At 39.3% G+C, this 17,222-nt stretch overlaps 1 protein-coding gene across 2 annotated transcripts in view; it reads left to right on the top strand.

Annotated features, from left to right (window-relative positions):
* The first annotated feature begins 2,729 nt into the window (after window positions 1-2,729).
* Window positions 2,730-17,222, top strand: part of disp1 (dispatched homolog 1) — a 112,253-nt gene continuing 97,760 nt past the window's right edge. For both annotated transcript variants that reach the window (XM_079644631.1, XM_079644629.1), the window contains exons 1-2: window positions 2,730-2,888; window positions 5,155-5,240. The gene's annotated coding sequence lies outside the window, so the exon portion shown is untranslated. The remainder of the gene's footprint in view (window positions 2,889-5,154; window positions 5,241-17,222) is intronic.

Raw genomic sequence — 17,222 nt, 5'->3', positions numbered from 1 at the left:
TCTGGAACTCCCTCCCCCAAGACCTCCGTGAGTCTGATTCCCTCACCCTGTTCCAGTCCCGTCTCAAAACCCACCTCTTCAACTCTGCTTATCCTTAAACCCGCCCCTCCCCCCTCTGAACCAACATCCTCCTGACTGCTTTTCTGTTTTTGTTTTGTTTTTTGTTTTTTGTTTTTGTTTGTGTTTTTGTTCTTGTTTTTTTTGTCGACCTGACTCATAATGTAAAGCGTCTTTGGGTCTAGAAAAGCGCTATATAAATCCCATTTATTATTATTATTATTATTATAACTGATGTCACAATTGTTTTCCTCCACTAAATATAAGAGATAGCTAAGATAAGATAACTTTAACAAGATGCCTGTGTGCTTAGTACCAGGTTGTTATCACACCAGCAATGGGTCTTGCTCGTTCTTTCGCTTCCCGTCTGATGAAAGGACCAGGAGTGGCTGGATCAAGTTAGCTACCTAGCTAGTAGCAAGCACGTTAGTTAGCATTACAGCCTTAGCCTTGTCATTTTTATTAGCCTTAACATGAAGTAACATTAAGTAACCCAAAATGTTACACAGTAAGAGTAGTAGTCATATTTCGTGAACCATTTGAAGAGTACTGTCACACCGGTGTGATCATTCTATAATACACCATTTAAGACCGGGGGAGAAATGCGAATGCTAACGCTACATTAGCATCGGCGATCTTTTCTACTTCATGCTATCTGCACAAACGGTTGACATTAAACATTAAAAAGATCAGGCAGGCAGGCAGGCAGCTTTGCATGACATTCTTCTGGACGTGTTTCATTGTGGTGATAGTGAGGGTAGTCAATCCCTTGTTTAGCAAGACAGTAGTGACGGCCATCTTGGTGACGTGTGTTGTTGTGCAAGACCAGAGATGTAGTTCATTGAGTATTCACCCAAAATAATGTGTTACTTCAAAGTTTTACGACACATTTTTTTTTTTTGACTGGCAAAATTATCGTAAATGTGTTGTAAAACTGTGAAGTAACACATTTTTTTGTGTGAAGCGCTCAATGAACTACAACTCTGGTCTTGCATACGTCACCAACACCAAGATGGCTGTCACGTTAGCACATTTCACCTCTTTCTTTCAGAATGAAGTGAAAAGTATTAAAATAGGTGAAATCACTACAAGTCTGGCCGAGAACTGTACATACACAAAAGGGGAGTTAGTCAGTTCCGTAAGAGCCAGCATGCGGGACCGGCTTTACAAGGTTTTGGTGAGTAACACGACTGTAATGTGTAACGTTAATGTACGCGACTCTGGGATTTGTAGTCTTTCTAGTTGCGTATTTTTCATAGTCTTATATTTCAACAGTTTTAAGACAAACTGTGACTTTTTTGACATGGAAATGATTTTTTAAGATTGACAAACCAATGTGTAATTCATGGCACAATTCAAACGGGACAGAAAGATAAGTTTTCTCTCTCCGTTGACTTCAATACATAATTTTTCAGAAATAAGGTTAAAAAAAGAAATTAAAAAATAAGAAATAAGTTCCCATGGGGCGGAAGTAGATGGGCGTGACTTCGCCACTCTATAGATTTGAAGGACAGACCAAAAGGTTTTTTGTGATTAAAAAAGGTTTTTCTTTCTACAATTAAAACGTTCTTACAGATTTGAGCAATGGTTTCATTGCCTTTTAGCATTTTGCACTTTTTATTGTAATTTAGCATTCATACTAGTCTTTTGGCAAAAAGCCCACAACATAAACTGCTCAAAGTGAAGGTAAGACTTTCGGTAATAGTTATAACTGTCAAAATGAAAATTCAATTCAGGCTGTTTTTTTCAAATAATCATATATCTATACGGCACTGTACTTTATAGTGGTGAAAAAATATCCAGGTACATTTACAGAAGTACTGAACTGAAGGAGAGAAATGTTCTGCTATTTACTTTACAGTAGGCTATTGTTGGCTGACTTTAACTTGAATATTATAAAAGCATAATTTGAGTAGGCCTATATGTCAAATACACAACATTGTTCTGCGGCAAAACATTATAAAAATAAACACAATTATCTCTATTATAGCCAGATTCATTATTAAAGGGCATCTTAAATGTTAGGCCTACATTTTTTATTATAGCCTTCTTAAATAGGTGTTTACTTAAGTAAAATTTGAACCCCAGAGAAACATTATGCATTTGTTCCTTTTAAAATGGTAAATCCTTCACATGTTGCACTTTTCTTCTCCACACTACCTCTTTTAAATCAGCACATTTCTCCACGTTAGATACATAGTATTTGTCATATAAATATTGTTAATTGGTTATAATAGTCTTAAAATAGCTGTCATAAAATTCCTATTTTGCTTTGTATTCTTCTTTCTGTGTCTTTGTCACCGCATATACCAAATCAAATTCCTCTTATGTGTAAACCTACTTCTTCTAAACCGATTCGGATTCAGAATAGAAGGCTATTAATTGTAACATTGTTTTTTTTTTTTTAAAGTAGACTAAATAGCCTACATATTAATAGCCTACTTCTTCCACTCGTTTTTTTTTTACAACTGCCTACATATGTATCCCTTAGTCCTTAAAAATACCCCAAAAAGAACAAGACTACAGAAGGATACATGCTTCCCATAAAACAAAGAGATAACTGCTAGAATACTGTAAAAACTCTCTGAAGAAAGGAGGCCAGGTCGTTTCCTCCTAGTGTCCTTCGAAGTTCCCTACGTTTTCCCACAAACTTCCTAATGGCTTTCGAGTGCAAACAAGAACTCAGTGCGCAGCTGCCCACCCAACATGGTTTGATGCTTGGATAGTGGATTCATCAGCATCCGGCAAAAACTAAAGTAGAGGACAGGGAATACTTTTCCTATCGCTTACGAGAGTGGCGTGTTTTGCTTTCTTTGCCGGTGTGTGTCCATGTGAGTATGCAGCCTACTTAAGAAGGGAACATCAGAGTACCGCTGTTGTTTAGCCAGCTGTTTTGGTCAGCGAGGTTAGCAGCCAGTGGTTAGCCAGCGTCAGTCAGCTAACATGAACTTAAGCTAGCTAGCCTGGAGAATCAGCGTTGTAATGTTTTGGTGATAAAATGAAGCAACTAGACAGAGTTTTAAGCACTACTTGAGGCTGACAGTGTGTCTGAATGTTTCGGCTTGCATAGTGAACCCTTGGTATTAACGGTTCACGCTAGGTTTGCTGATAGGGTTTCCTGTGATTTGACATAACGTTAAGGCCGAAGCTATAACGATAACGTCATTTTAATTGACACAGGTTAGCCTAAAACGTCACAAACTCTTAACGGACACTTTGAATAAAGCACGAATCACAGCGTGTGGTAACTGTTGATACGATATCTACAGTGAATACAACGTGTAACATTGTATTTGTTTTAATTCACACATTTAAGTTTGCAAAAACATTAAACCGTCGTTTTATGGAAATTATATCAACGCAAATGTGTCGAAACTACAGTTGTGCAAAACATTCCTGTGCTGTGCCCTCCCGCTGTGTCTGATGGTTGTATTGTTGCAAAACATGTTAGCTGACTCAAAGTAGGGATGTTTCTGAATAGGGGTTGCTCAACTCATTTATTTGAACACCTGCTTGAATTCACAGGGAAGTGAGGTCCAGTTTAAGTCTCTAATACCTCTATGTAAATGCAATTATCTGTCTACCTCAGATAATCTAATACCTTATCTTCTGAATCTTCAATAATACCTGACGGTTTTTAATTAATTGATCTTAATATCCCTCAGAAAAAAGCTTCCTTGGCTTTTTGTTCTCCTCTTTTGTCTATTACATTACATCTACAGTAGCCAGGCTTCATAAATCCGTTTCTTTCACTAGTTTACCTCACATTTTGTTGTCTTTGTTTGTCTTAGTCTCATGCACAAATCTTTACATTAATGGTTCTTGATCCCAGAGTCCCTGTTGACTGTATATATTTGTCCATTTCCAAAACTTAGAGATGCAAACTTTGAAGTCATTATTTGTCGTCTAATCAACGAACACTTGACCTATATCCAGTAAAAACAATACCTTTAAACAGATAGGTTAGCTTCAGATAGCAGGAGGCAGGGGCGGACTGGCCATTGGGAATACGGCGGGCCGGTTTTCCCCGTTGACAATTAACTAGCGGTACCGAGTTGGGCCGGTCGAGTTTCCCGGGCTGATTTTTAGTCCCAGTCCGCCCCTGGGAGGAGGTATGACAGAAAAAGTCAAACGAGGTTTGATACATTGTGCACATGGACTGGCTACTAAGCTCTGCATCATTGATTTGTTGTGCGTGTTTTTCTCACGAGCGTTAGCTAAGTAATCCTCTTTTCATAGCATGTAAACATCGTATGAACGTGACCAGCAGCTCTTTAGCCGCATAACTGTTTAGAAACAGAAGTGGGACAAAGACAGAGGGCTGGGTCTGTGGGTTGGGTTGAGGGAAAATATGTGAAGAAAGTTTAGAACGGAGGGTTCTGCACTAGCATTTATCCCATTCCCTGCATGTAACATCAAATAACATAGCACTACATTGATGCACTTGCACAAAGAGTGATTTTCTACCCAATTTGATAGTATAAACACTGGGGTCATAATAGCAATAGTAAGAGACGTATAGCATTACAAAAGGATTACATGAGTTGATCATTGCAGGTAAACTATTAAATAAAGGCCCATGATGTATTTTTCAGTTGATTTAGTATCACAAAACATCATATTTCAATAAAATTCTGTATCAATATTTTCTTCCCCTACCTATTGAGAATCAGAAACAGGTTTAATGCCATTGGGTTTAAACATAGTTTGCCTTGTTGTAAGAGAAATAAAGATGTCAAATAATAGTATAAAACTGAAATATTTAAAACATTATAAATATCAAAACTTTTTACAAGAAAGCAGAATATGCAATAAGGGAATGTAATAATATTAAGACAATCGCTGTCTTCCGTATTCTGATTTTGAGGGATTTATTTGGTTTTTCTTTTGCTTTAAATATAATTTCACATTTAATCTTTTACCCTATATTATATTATAAACTGTTTTTATAAAAGAATATAAATACAAGCCCTGTTAAAAACACCTGTGATGAATATCACTTTCTGTTGTTCTGCAGTTTTGTGGGAGAGTTATGGCAGCTGCTGTGGAACGTGCTCAATGTCTCTCACTGATCTGTTTGTACTTTTCTCTTATCAGAGTTCCCCGGAGGCTGCCAGGTGAGGTTAGCGCGTTGCTGTCGGACCAAAGGAAACACAAACACAGAAACATCTGAAGAGTTTACAGTAAGTTTCTGGAACATCTTTCAAACCCACACCCCTATCTGATGCAGCACACTCACAATTACACATCTGTGATGCTGTATTCAATTTGACCCCAAAATGAGAGAACAGTTGAACAGCTTGAATTAGCTAAATGTTTATGCATTTGTCAGTCTAAGTTCAAGCAAATGAAAGCCATGTACTTAACACTACCCTAAGAACACTGATCATTTTCAGTGTCAAAGAATGATTTGTCATCGCATGCTTTTGCCCTGCACTTTCCTCTTTTTGTGATGCTCTTTAAGTTGCATCACTCAGGAAAGGCCACAAGGTGGCAGCCTTAGGTTTGCTTTCCCCCAACATCTGCCCAGTAGTCCATGCTGAACAGGAGCTTCCTGCAGTACGTCCTGTGGTGATGTTATGCCTGATGTATATAGTAAGGGTGTTGACTTATAATTGGCTTCATTAAGTAACCGCAATCTTCAAATGTAAGTGAAAATCTGCATTTGACAGCATTTTCATGTAACTCATCAGATTTTTTAATGATATGATATTAAATGATGCCCATAAAAGCTTTCTAGATGACATAATGCAGGCATTAATGTTACATTTAAAATGTAACACTTTTAGTAATGAGTCCTTTTCACACTTTATCTACAATAAAGAAAGACAGCTAGGACGAGGAGGCTCCTATGTACCATAAGCAACTGTCATTACTAAAATGGTAATATTGGCTGTTAGGAGAACTCTGAAAAAGCACAAAAGTTTTTCTAAATGCTGTGCTACCAGATGAGATTTAGTGGTTTAAATATCACATTGAAAGAACTTGTTTGGTCTTTCAACATTGTGGAAGAGTTAAAACATATCTGTATTTATATCAGTGGCTTATTTAACATACTACTTCTATACCTTAGACAGGCCTACGGTAACACTTTGTGCTCAACTATCTTTTCGTAGGACACCTCGACGTGTTGACTGCATTTGACTGGGGATAAAACCACTGACCCTCTAATAATTGGTAGACGCCCCCTTTACCTTCTGAGCCACAGCCGCTTTGTTTCAGTGTGATATTGATCCCCATGCTGTTTTAGGAAAATGCTTCCATTATCTCTTCATTATGGATCTTTTACTGTGTACATAGGGCTTTTTCATAATGAACTTGAGCTGTTTCTCAGATGTATTTAAAAGGAAAGTGCAATGTAGAACAGAGCCAAGGTTAACCTACTGATACATTTGTTCCACTCCTAAATCTGCCATAGTGAACAAAATCATTTAGTTTGAAGTCTTTTTTTTCACTTTCCTTCCTCCCTGTCAACCCCCCTCACTGTCTCTGCCTGCTTGTTATATCTTTACTCAAACCCCCCCACGCCTTTCCGAAATGTCTCTGAATCCCTCCGCCCGGCCTCCCGGCCCTTATGAACAACTGGCTGGGCAGCTGGCTTTAACAGCTGCTTGCCATCTCATTTTTTGGCCTATCTCCATCTGGGCAGCTTTTTTTCATATCGTTTTTTTTTGTATTCTAGCCTCACTGTTTCTAAATCAGTCTTTGCACTATCATTATGCCATTCCTTTCAAAATGATGCTGGGAACAATTCAAATAACTCCCAAACGTTGGCGTGTACAATGTTCTTGTTTTTCTCTCTCTTTTATTATGTAACTTTGTTACAAATAATATATTTCTTTATGTACTTCAGGTATCCTGTTTCAGAACACATTATTTAAAATCGTCCTATACTATGTTTTGTTTTATCTCGGATATAAAAATGCAATTACATCAATCACTTATACAATCAATTTGCACATGAATTCTAAAACAGCAGCTTTATTTACCATTACTTCATTTATGTTGGGATTATGACCAACTTACACAACTAACTAAATAAAGTGGCGTTTTTGTTTTGCAGACCAACCGTTAGCAACTCAAGGGGTCCCACGTCAAAAAGCAATGGGATTTCTTTCTATTGGCTTCTTAAATATTGCAGGAAAATAAGATCTGTGGCAAACACATGTTTATGATTCTTACACATTATGTTCAACAGGATATTCCTCACATTTTTTAAATATTTGTACGATTTTTGAAACGTAAATGCAATAGCCAGAAGTATGTAGCTAACGTTAGGCTATAAACGAACAACAACGCGGTCGCATTGTCTTTGCATCATCACCGCTAAGCTAAAGACTGCTAGAGTTCATGTGATGACATTTAGTAGTCTTATTTGGTCACTTGTCAATATCTGTTGATGACACATAGAGTCTTGGACATTCACCAGAGGGGTATTTACTCATATATTTTATATAGTCAAACTAAATGTTATGCTAACCAAAAACACGTTAAAAAACCTATGAGACGAGGTAACCGGAAGTGGTGAAATGCTGACTCATTTTCTTGTTTTAGGACTCATTCCTGCACTGCTCTTTACTTAAAGTGCAATAAAAGTCCCTATCAATTATACAAGCTTTAAAATAAAACCCTTTTTCTATGCCATTGATGTTGGAAGCATTGAGGATGACTCCACTTGCCTTTGAAGCTAGTAGAATACAACCTCTTTGAAAAAAGTCAAAGCCGGTAATTATTAAAAAAATAGTTATTTTACAAATCAGCATCTGTTATCAGTGTTTCCTTGTTTCCCTTTGCTCTATTTACCGTCGTTGCCTTCTGCTGATGACACCAGTTCATCCTCAGAATGAATCCCATGTGTCATCTGCGCTCTAATGGCCTTGTCCAAATCCTCTTGGGTCCATCTGCCGATAATATGCTGCAATCTTTCCCCATTGTAACCGCTGGCGTTCAGTTAAGGGAAATATTCCGTGAGCAATGGCAGTAAAAGAAAGTGAGGTAATGCCCGGACCGTCTGAGAAGTCCTTGGAGTTGGAAAAAGAGTTAATAATTGGTGGACCTGTCTGAAAAGCTTAACCTGCTTGCACCTGCTTTTGTATTCAATGCATCAGAGCCTCATAGATGTACAAATGGAAAAAGGTGTAACTCTATGATATAAAGACAGAGAGAGATACCGTTCAACACATTATGCACAATCTAAAATCTGATTGTCAGAGGTTAGCCCTGCTGTAACTTTAAATTGCCTCAAACTGAAAAACCTTCTAACCTGAGGGACCCTCTGTACCCCTGCTCATGTGCAGTTGTTGGTCTTGTAATTGATCCAGGCTTGCTTTCTCTCCTCGGGGTGGCAAAGGGGTTAATCGGGCCGGGAGTTGGTAGCCACCGGAGGCATGACTGCACACTTGCTGTCTATAATTCAAACTAGTTCTTTGATGTCGAGCTGCAGGATGGAGACACTAGTGGATCTTGTGCACCCCGTGGCACCAGCATGCTTAATCTCTGTCTGTCTTTGTCGAGACATCAAACTGCTACACACTATGGATTTGTGACTTTCGGTGCTGACAGGCCCGGCTGACCCGATCCAATACTGGAGATTCCTGAGAGATAGAGATGTTCCCCCAGCTCTGAGGGGACAAAGACTTTCACTATCTGGCCTGGCCTGTCGGGGACATGGATTTAGATCAGACTGAGATAAATATTTAGCTTTCAGTGGGGATGAAATCCAACCTGGGAATCGAATTTCAAAGTTTTTGTCTTTTCATGGGAGAAAAGTCTGGGAAGTTTTTCAGAATATCTTTGATGTATGTTATCAACCCCTTTGGTGTCAAAGTCCATATTTAAACCTGCAAAAACCATCATTTAAAAAAATGTTCATTCAATATAGAAAACTACTGAGCAAACAGTTGTTTATTTAAATATCTGATTCTGTCTAGGTTGGGATTTGAAGTCAAATATCCTCTCTCTTTTAGCTCTGTTTTTGGTCTCTACCATCACCTAAGGCTATACAGTACGTGGCTCTTTAGATGCTAAATGCTACACTCTGCTTTCCAGCTAGTCTCTCTGACTGTCGGTGGTCTGGTGTTTTATTTAGCTGCTGTTCATTTTCTCTACAAACTGCTGCCTGTGCGGTTTACAAAACAATCTCTCCATAATGTCTGTTTAGTAGCTGTTCTGGAGGTTTGGATTGGATCTGGAATCCTTTTAGTCTCAACCTCATGAACGATTCAATTAAAGAATGACTTTGTACCAAGAATCTTTATTTATTTCTCTTTTATAATGCCAAACAAACTCAACTTTATTTTGTCCATCTTTTATTAATGCAGAACTCAGATTAAGTCGCTGACTTTGGACTGCATTCAAATAAAGTATTGGATGCCAAATTAACATAAACATCCATCCTGTAAAATACCAATAAACTGGAATTTCATTTCATATATAAATAACAATAAGATGTCAATACTCAAAATGTTATGGTTTTGCAATTTAAATCCAGGACAGCTGTGTTGAATTAAATCCTCCACTTTTTAAATGAAGGATAAACAAGCTGATGGAGAGGCCAGAAACCATAAATAAAAAGTGTAGGAAAAAAAATTAGTGCTGCAAGGCGCATCTTATAAATAGCATTACCTTGTGTGCCCTTTTATGTTATTGCTCTGCACACTCATCAAATAGATACAAAAATATAGCGTGTAAGTTTAGATTGATTTGGAAGAATTGGGGCCCAAATTCTCATGTCCCCAACCTTCACTCTCGTAAACAATTTAGTCATAAACAAACATTTTGACTAAATAGAAAAACTAATCACATTGCCATCAGCCTCATCTGTACTTTGTGTTTAGTGCTAATTTGCTAACGTTAGCAAGTGAACGGCAAACATGGTAAACGTGATATGCTGTTCCAAATCACATACTTCAGATGTCCTAAAAAGTATTTGTGTACTTATACTGAGTATACAAGCATAGTAGTAACAAAGTAACTGCGACAGGAAGAAGGCAAACAATTAAAACATACTTTTGCCAACATTGAGCTCAAGCTAACCCTAACCCTACATGGATGCAGTAGGACATCCTGTGGTTTTTGGCATACTGCATTTGACATACTATATATTGGAGAAAAAAATTCTGGTACACTACATACTGTGCAAGGTATTGGGACCCACCTCCTATCTCAGACAATGCAATGGGTATGCTTCTGCCGATCCTTTCAGATATTTTTTGTAAATCAGTAATGATGCCACCCAGGTATGAATAGGTATACAATCAAATACTTAATGCTCAAGCCAGATCCTTAGTCACTCCATGATTACACCCCTTTCTTTGATTGTAGACTTAAGTCTGGGGTGTGTCTCTGGCATGTTTATGATCCCAGCAGCCAAACTCCAGCCTCAGCAGACAGAGGCATGGACCCTATCATGGCATGCCATCCATCACATCAACTCCTATCTCGGCGTCTTTACGGACCTCGTAATTGAAAGCAGGCATCCTGATGGACCCTTTTTTTTTTGCTTCCCGGGCTTAAGATTAAAGTCATTGATAGCGCCTGGTGCTCTTCAAAAAAGCACATGTGAAATATTACAGGCTCTGGCCAATACACTCTATGCTTTCAGCTATTTGACCTGGAGAGGGCCCTGTGTGGGAAGAAGGGCTCCGAGAAACAACCCCTGTCTGTGTTTTGCATCACGCTGGCCTTACCATATCACCGCCTGCACCACAGCTGTCACTGTTTGTATATTTGATATACTGACTGTTGCCGCAAAGGAACAGGTGTTGCATATTAGTGCCACTATTCTAACCCCCCTCTGAACAAAAGTGGACGGTGGTCAATAGAGTTGTCAGAGTGTATCATGGTAATATACGGCGATCTGACTTTTAAACTAAGCTTTGCTACAAAGCATTACCTTCACAGTTGTCCTGAGGAAAAGGAAGAGGCACAGAAAGGGAACATGAATTAATGTGGTTCAGGTGGACTGACCCCAAAGACAGATCAGGATCATGGGAATGTCTTTGAACATCGACCCCTTTCCGTCCTGCCGTCTCTCCTCTATAACTTCTATTGGTCTGTATTGAGTTTGTAGGAATATCAACCACAGATGGAAACGTCCATATTTGGTTTTGACATTTATGTCAATTTCTTTGTCAGAAATGATTTTGATCCACAACCCTCTGATCCCTGCAATCAGACGGATTTTCTTTCTTCTTTATTGAAGTACCCAACAGTCAAATTCAAGTTTTTTGAACTGCACATAAATCTTAGGCGCCCAAACCGCAGGATAATCTTACGAACTACCTGACTTTTTGAGTCGCTCGTGCTTTCCTACCCGACTGCCAGTAGCTTAACCAAACATATATTTTGTCATGAGCTATCAATCACATATCAGCCTGTGTTCTCTAGTTAATATCTTATGCCTTGACTCTCTGGGTGGACACATTTTAAATCCTTTGCAAGGCCTCGTCCTGCAGAGCAGCGCTTGGCTTCCCTCACCTCATCAGTCTTGGTTTTGTGTGTGTAAGACAGAGAGCCAGGGTGTAAGCGAGCGAGTTGCTTCACTGAATCTTTCCTCGGTTGTTTAGCTCTTCAGACAAATCCTCGCGGACAGGGCCCTGGTTCCCCCACAGAGAACAGCCTCATTAGGATTTGTTGCACAAACTGGAGAATTTTCACTGGCTTAGGGAGCAACAAGTCCTTCCCTCCTAGGGACACATGTTCCTCGCTGCGGTCTGACCCTGGAGCTGTGGGCCGTGTCGAATCATATTTGGCTCATATGGCTCCTGGTCAGGGGCTCAGTTACCCCTGGATCAACCTCACTGAGGCTTGTATGCAAAACCTTAAGGTTTTAATAAATGGGCAGCTTGTTGAGGCAACATAGAGGGCTCATGCTGCCATCACGAGGTATGGTGCTTAGTGAATATCACAGCGTGTACAGTTACTCTGATGGTGATCGTTTAGTAACCAAGGCTCAGAGAGCAAACTGCACAATACACAGTTTGTAAAGAGTGAAGTAGAACCCTTAGTAGTGGTCACACTGTGCACCTGGGATCCACATGAATACCGGGAGGAATTAGGAATAACCTTTTATCATACATCATAATTAGGAACTTCTAAGAGGCCTATCACATGTTTTCTTATGTCCTGATTAAAAGGTGGTTTGCATTATATATCTTTTGGACATTTGGACTACTCTTGGTTTGATGACCACTTTTTCTGTTCGGAATGAAGCATGACTTCATTTTAGTACATCAAATGCAATCAAACTGAATAATAGTTTATAGTTTTTCTCTTGGGGAGATAGGGATGTCTTTTATCCAGCATGAAATACAGTACATGTTTGCCATGAGGAAGGTTTTGATATATTCTGTGAAATATCCCAAACTTCTGCAAGATGGATACTCCCAAAACGTTGCCAGCCTTAATGGCTCACAGACCATAAATCCTACGTGATTGCATGACTTCTCCTCTAGTGCCACCACGAGTTTGACACTTAGAGTTTTTCATGGAATTTCTTAAAAATATTGAATGTATTGGCATCCAAATTCAGATAGACGTTTATGCCCCGTCAGGATGCATTTTTAATGAGATTGGTGATTCTTTGATTGAATCTGGTGCCATAATCATTATTAATTTAAATGTTTATAATAATAATAATAATTTGAGTACAGGCTAACAAAATGCTATCATAACTAAAGACTTTACAAATGTTCTTGACTGTAAATGTTGAGATTGCATTCAGTTCTACTTACCTCAATACATATGCAACAATAACTGTATTAAGCTGCAAATATTGGTGCAAAAGAGCTTTTTTGGCTATTTCATAATAAAAGTTAAGTTAATACAGTTCAAGCTACATTTTGCATTGCACTTTGTTAGGGGTAGTTTGCAAAGTCACATCCTGATGTCCCATTGTAGACAAAGGGAACCTCAATTACTCAGAGCAGCCCCCCAATCTTCTGTAATGTCCTTGTCATTCATGTTTGGCATTGGCGGTCTTTGGTCTGATTAAAAGGGGCAGATCGTTAATGGATTGGCTAGTTCTTCTGGGACAGTGTCACTTCCACCTTGGAATACAAAATAGTCCGAAACAAAAGCTTGACAAAGAGGGTTACCAAGGGGAGCACAATCATGGGAAGAACATCTGTTTTTGTGCATTAGATAAAAGTGTGTTGTGCATAATGAGTACTGAGAAATGCTGAGAGGAAATAGTAGAGGTGCTCTGAAGTCTTTCTTTCAGCCCATTAGTGTTGAATGGTTGCAGGGCTCGCCCCCAGAGGCACCGGAGTGAGCCAATGTTGAGTAATGCGGGACATGTGGAATATGTAACTCGCCATGGAGTGTCACGAGCTCTCAACACCTACCCTCTGATTTCCAGCGGACTGATGCTTCAGTCATTTGGTTGAACCTTTTTCATCCAAAAACTCCATTTTTTTACAGATGATCCCATTACTTTATGGTAACAGACCTTTGGTGTTATTGACGAAGGAACTCATTTCCTGATGGATTTTATACGGTATTACATCACATAAAAAACAATGGAGAAAGTAGACAAAACATGCAAATCAATTAAGAAATATCAATTGACTTTGAGAGTTGTGTTCTGGTCCAGTTGGCTTAAGAAGATGGCAAGGGAAAGGAGAAAGGGAAAATGTAACAGAATTGACTCCTTCCTCTCTGAAATCAAATTAAGCAAAGACATGCTTTACTTTTCGTTAAAAACTGAGTGGACCGAGGCATATCAAATTGCATTCATGTTTTTTCTTTCAGAATACGATTCAATCGATGGACAAATATGGTTTTAAATGTGTACAACTTGCATTAGGACTGTATTGAAAACCAACCAGCTAATGACTGAATGCCAATCAATAGAAACTCTTGGAATTACTTTTGAAAACACTCTTAAAAAGATCCTGTTGTTCACTCAACTCCTGGTGGTCGGAACTGGATTTTAGGCTCTATAGGTGCATCTCACTTCGGTTCAAGGTGACCTATCATGCAAAATGCACTTTTGTACGTCTTTTATACATGAACATGTGTCCCCCGGTGTTCCAGGGAACTCACCAAGTGTCAGAAAACACAACCCTCTCTATTTTCCTCCATACCCAAATCTCTTAAAAAGGGTCTGCAACGGATCTGATACAGACTGATCCAGATTTGAACAATTCTATTACGTCACAGAAGTGGCGCTATGGCTATTGGGCCAACTCCACCAATCAGGAGGAGACAGCCACGGACATTGCCGTTCGAAAGCGCTGGAGACGCTGTAGTACATATGCCAGGCCTGTAGATGGTGCTGTTCTCACAGAATCTGCCCATGTAAAGACAGTGTTAAATTGAGCGAAACGAGGAATGGCTAAAATACATGATCTGTTTGGTATTTTGAAAAATAAAAAGTATAAATATGCCTTATATAGGGATGGTCCTACACTATATTATTCAAATATAGCATGATAGGTCCACTTTAAATGGATTCCTTGCGTCCCTCACTTGCGTCGTTTCCCTGCGACTAGTCCCTCCCACCAGGGAAGCATGGAGAGACGCAAGGAAACCACGAGAAGCAGGGAAATGAGTTTTAAGAGCAATGGGACGTTGTTTCCTCCGGAGCGTCACGTGAAGCGACGTCCGTTTCTGATGAAGCCGCACAGCTGATCGTCTGACAGCAGCCAGATCAGTGCATGCGCTGCATCGTCCAATCAGTGAGCGATTCAGAGTAAGGGGGTGGGGCGAGTGTCTGAGGATTTCACCGGAGGATGGTCTGGTAGTTCCTCGATTATCGCTCCTCCGTTAACACTCCTCAATCCTCGATCCTCCGGCAAAAATAAGGCCACTGGGACGGTAATCAAGATGGAGCAGACAAATCAACTTCCGGTGATGCCGAGCCCGAGGAGCGAGGAAATGAAAAATAACCGAAGTGAGACGCACCCCATAACTTGTGGACAGAAATGATCTTGGAATAAAACGTCTCTTACAAGTGAGAGTGGTTTCCTAAGATCTAAATATTATTTAAATGAATCTTGTATTTCTGCAAAATCAGGTGCGGACTAATATTTCGCCAGTAAAAATAAATAGTTACAACTAGATATTTAGTATATCAGTATTTGTGATCATATTATATAGCTGTTCACTATGGGAACACTACATAAAATGCAGGTTAACATTTCGTATTCAAGAATTTAATTTATATTGGAGTTTCTCAGGCTCCGGCAGTAACTTTGTGAGCGGCAACTTCGTAAGGCACTCGTGAGGACATCTTGTCAAATCGTGAGGGCATCTTGTTATCATCTGTGCCATCGGGCATTCGCCCTCACTCTGATCGGGGCGAATGCCTGATGGCACCGATGATAACAAGATGCCCTCACGATGGCCTTACGAAGGGCAAAATTGACACACAAATTCAACACGAAAATGAACCTTCGCAAGGTCCTTCGGACATTTTTTGGCATGCCAAAGATTTTGCCACCGCTCACGAAGTCATTCGATGTCTTAAGATGCCCTCGCGAATGTCCCTATGTTGTTACGATCAGAGCTGAATTTGAACATTTCCTTTATCGTGTGTCCATCGGGTTGTTTTATTGCACAACAAAATCATGTAAACATATTATGTAAATAACCCAATTTGTGTTCTGTGAAACTGAAAAGGATATAATATATTATTTTGAAGGCGAGTTGACAGGAAGTTGTTGTTGCTATGGAAAAAACATTACGGAGAAAACTTTCGTTGCAGTTGTATGTCTTAAATGTAATGTAAATGTTGCCTTCGTGTGTGGTTCGGGGCCATCTTCGTGCGAAATTCACAATTCCATAATGTCCATCGGGTGTCAATTTTGGGACAGTGTGACAGGGGCTTTACTGACAAACCCCTAACTGTGCCAGTCTGCAAGCTTAATATACACTTTAACTCATGGCAGGTCACAGACATTACATCTCGGCAGGTGAAAGAAAGAAAAATAGTGTGTGAAAATCTTTTTATTGTCCTATGTTACCACCCATATTGGCAAATGCTGAAGGAAAGAAATTAAAATGTAAAATATCAGAAAATCCCCTGCGCCTTTTTAATTTACTGGGCCTAGAGGCAGTATGACATAGTTGTTTGGAAGACTGCAAAACTGATATTTTCTTCAAATGTAAGTCTGAAAAAGTCACATCCTGTCTAACCTTCTCTATGAAACTTTCGTTATTGCACAATCTACTCAAACAATGTGTGCATTATTTGACCAAACCCTTTGGTCTGAGTCTTTTAGTTCAGTTTTCATACACTGCAGAGAACCATAATACCTGAGGATGTGCCCTGCGACAGAGCTGAGAGGCAGCGCGGATGGAAAACTGGACCTTAATGATCACAGATGGAGAACTGGCTTATCCAAACCCCTACAGAGCCTCTGGATTCCTTCACCGCTGCCAGATCATTGGTATATTCGAATAAACGGTTTGCCATAAAACCTCATGCAACCTACTGTATGCTACTTTTCCAGAAACAATGATTTGACTTTACCCTCAGGCTAAACTAAAACTAGGCCCTTAGCAGCTATAGCTCTTTTATTATGTTTGAATGTCAAACACATAAACTCATGTTGTTATTCTTCATGACTCCATTGCTCTGAACTTATTCAGATTAGTAAACTGCCATGTTGTGAACTGTGAAAACTTCTGGAGTGTGTGAATTTCCTATTTCTCCAACCCACACAGCCGATGTACCCTCACCAGAAGTCATCCTCAATGCTTGTTAGCTAGCTGGTACGACCGTTTCCAGCAACAAATAATGAACCTTATAAATGTAACGGATGTATAGTGGTACGTTACTTAAATATAAAAAAAAAACCTGTATATCTTTTTATTTGTACTAATTTTGCTCTGCATTTTCCCATACATGCATTGGGACTTACTTATTTCCTGTAAGTACAGAAGTATGCAAATTGGGATCCAGCTAATATGTTAACCTTAAGGTAACACAATAAAAAGTGCTTGCTGGGTTCTTTAACATATTCAATTCAAAAGAAGGTAAACAGACATGAAACCGTAAATGGACTTTATATATTTTATTCAACCAGCCTTTTGATAAAACCATAATATCCCCATATTCGAGTCTATCGATGTTTTCCCATTTCTTTGTTTGTTTGTTTGTTTGTTCACCGTAAGCGGCCTTGGATCCCTTGAAAGGCGCTATACAAATGTAATCTATT

The sequence above is a fragment of the Notothenia rossii genome (genome assembly GCF_949606895.1).
Source record: "Notothenia rossii genome assembly, chromosome: 8".
NCBI classification, from domain to species: Eukaryota; Metazoa; Chordata; class Actinopteri; order Perciformes; family Nototheniidae; genus Notothenia; species Notothenia rossii.
The sequence above is the reverse complement of the archived record's forward strand: the minus strand, read 5'-3'. Positions and strand labels throughout refer to the sequence as shown.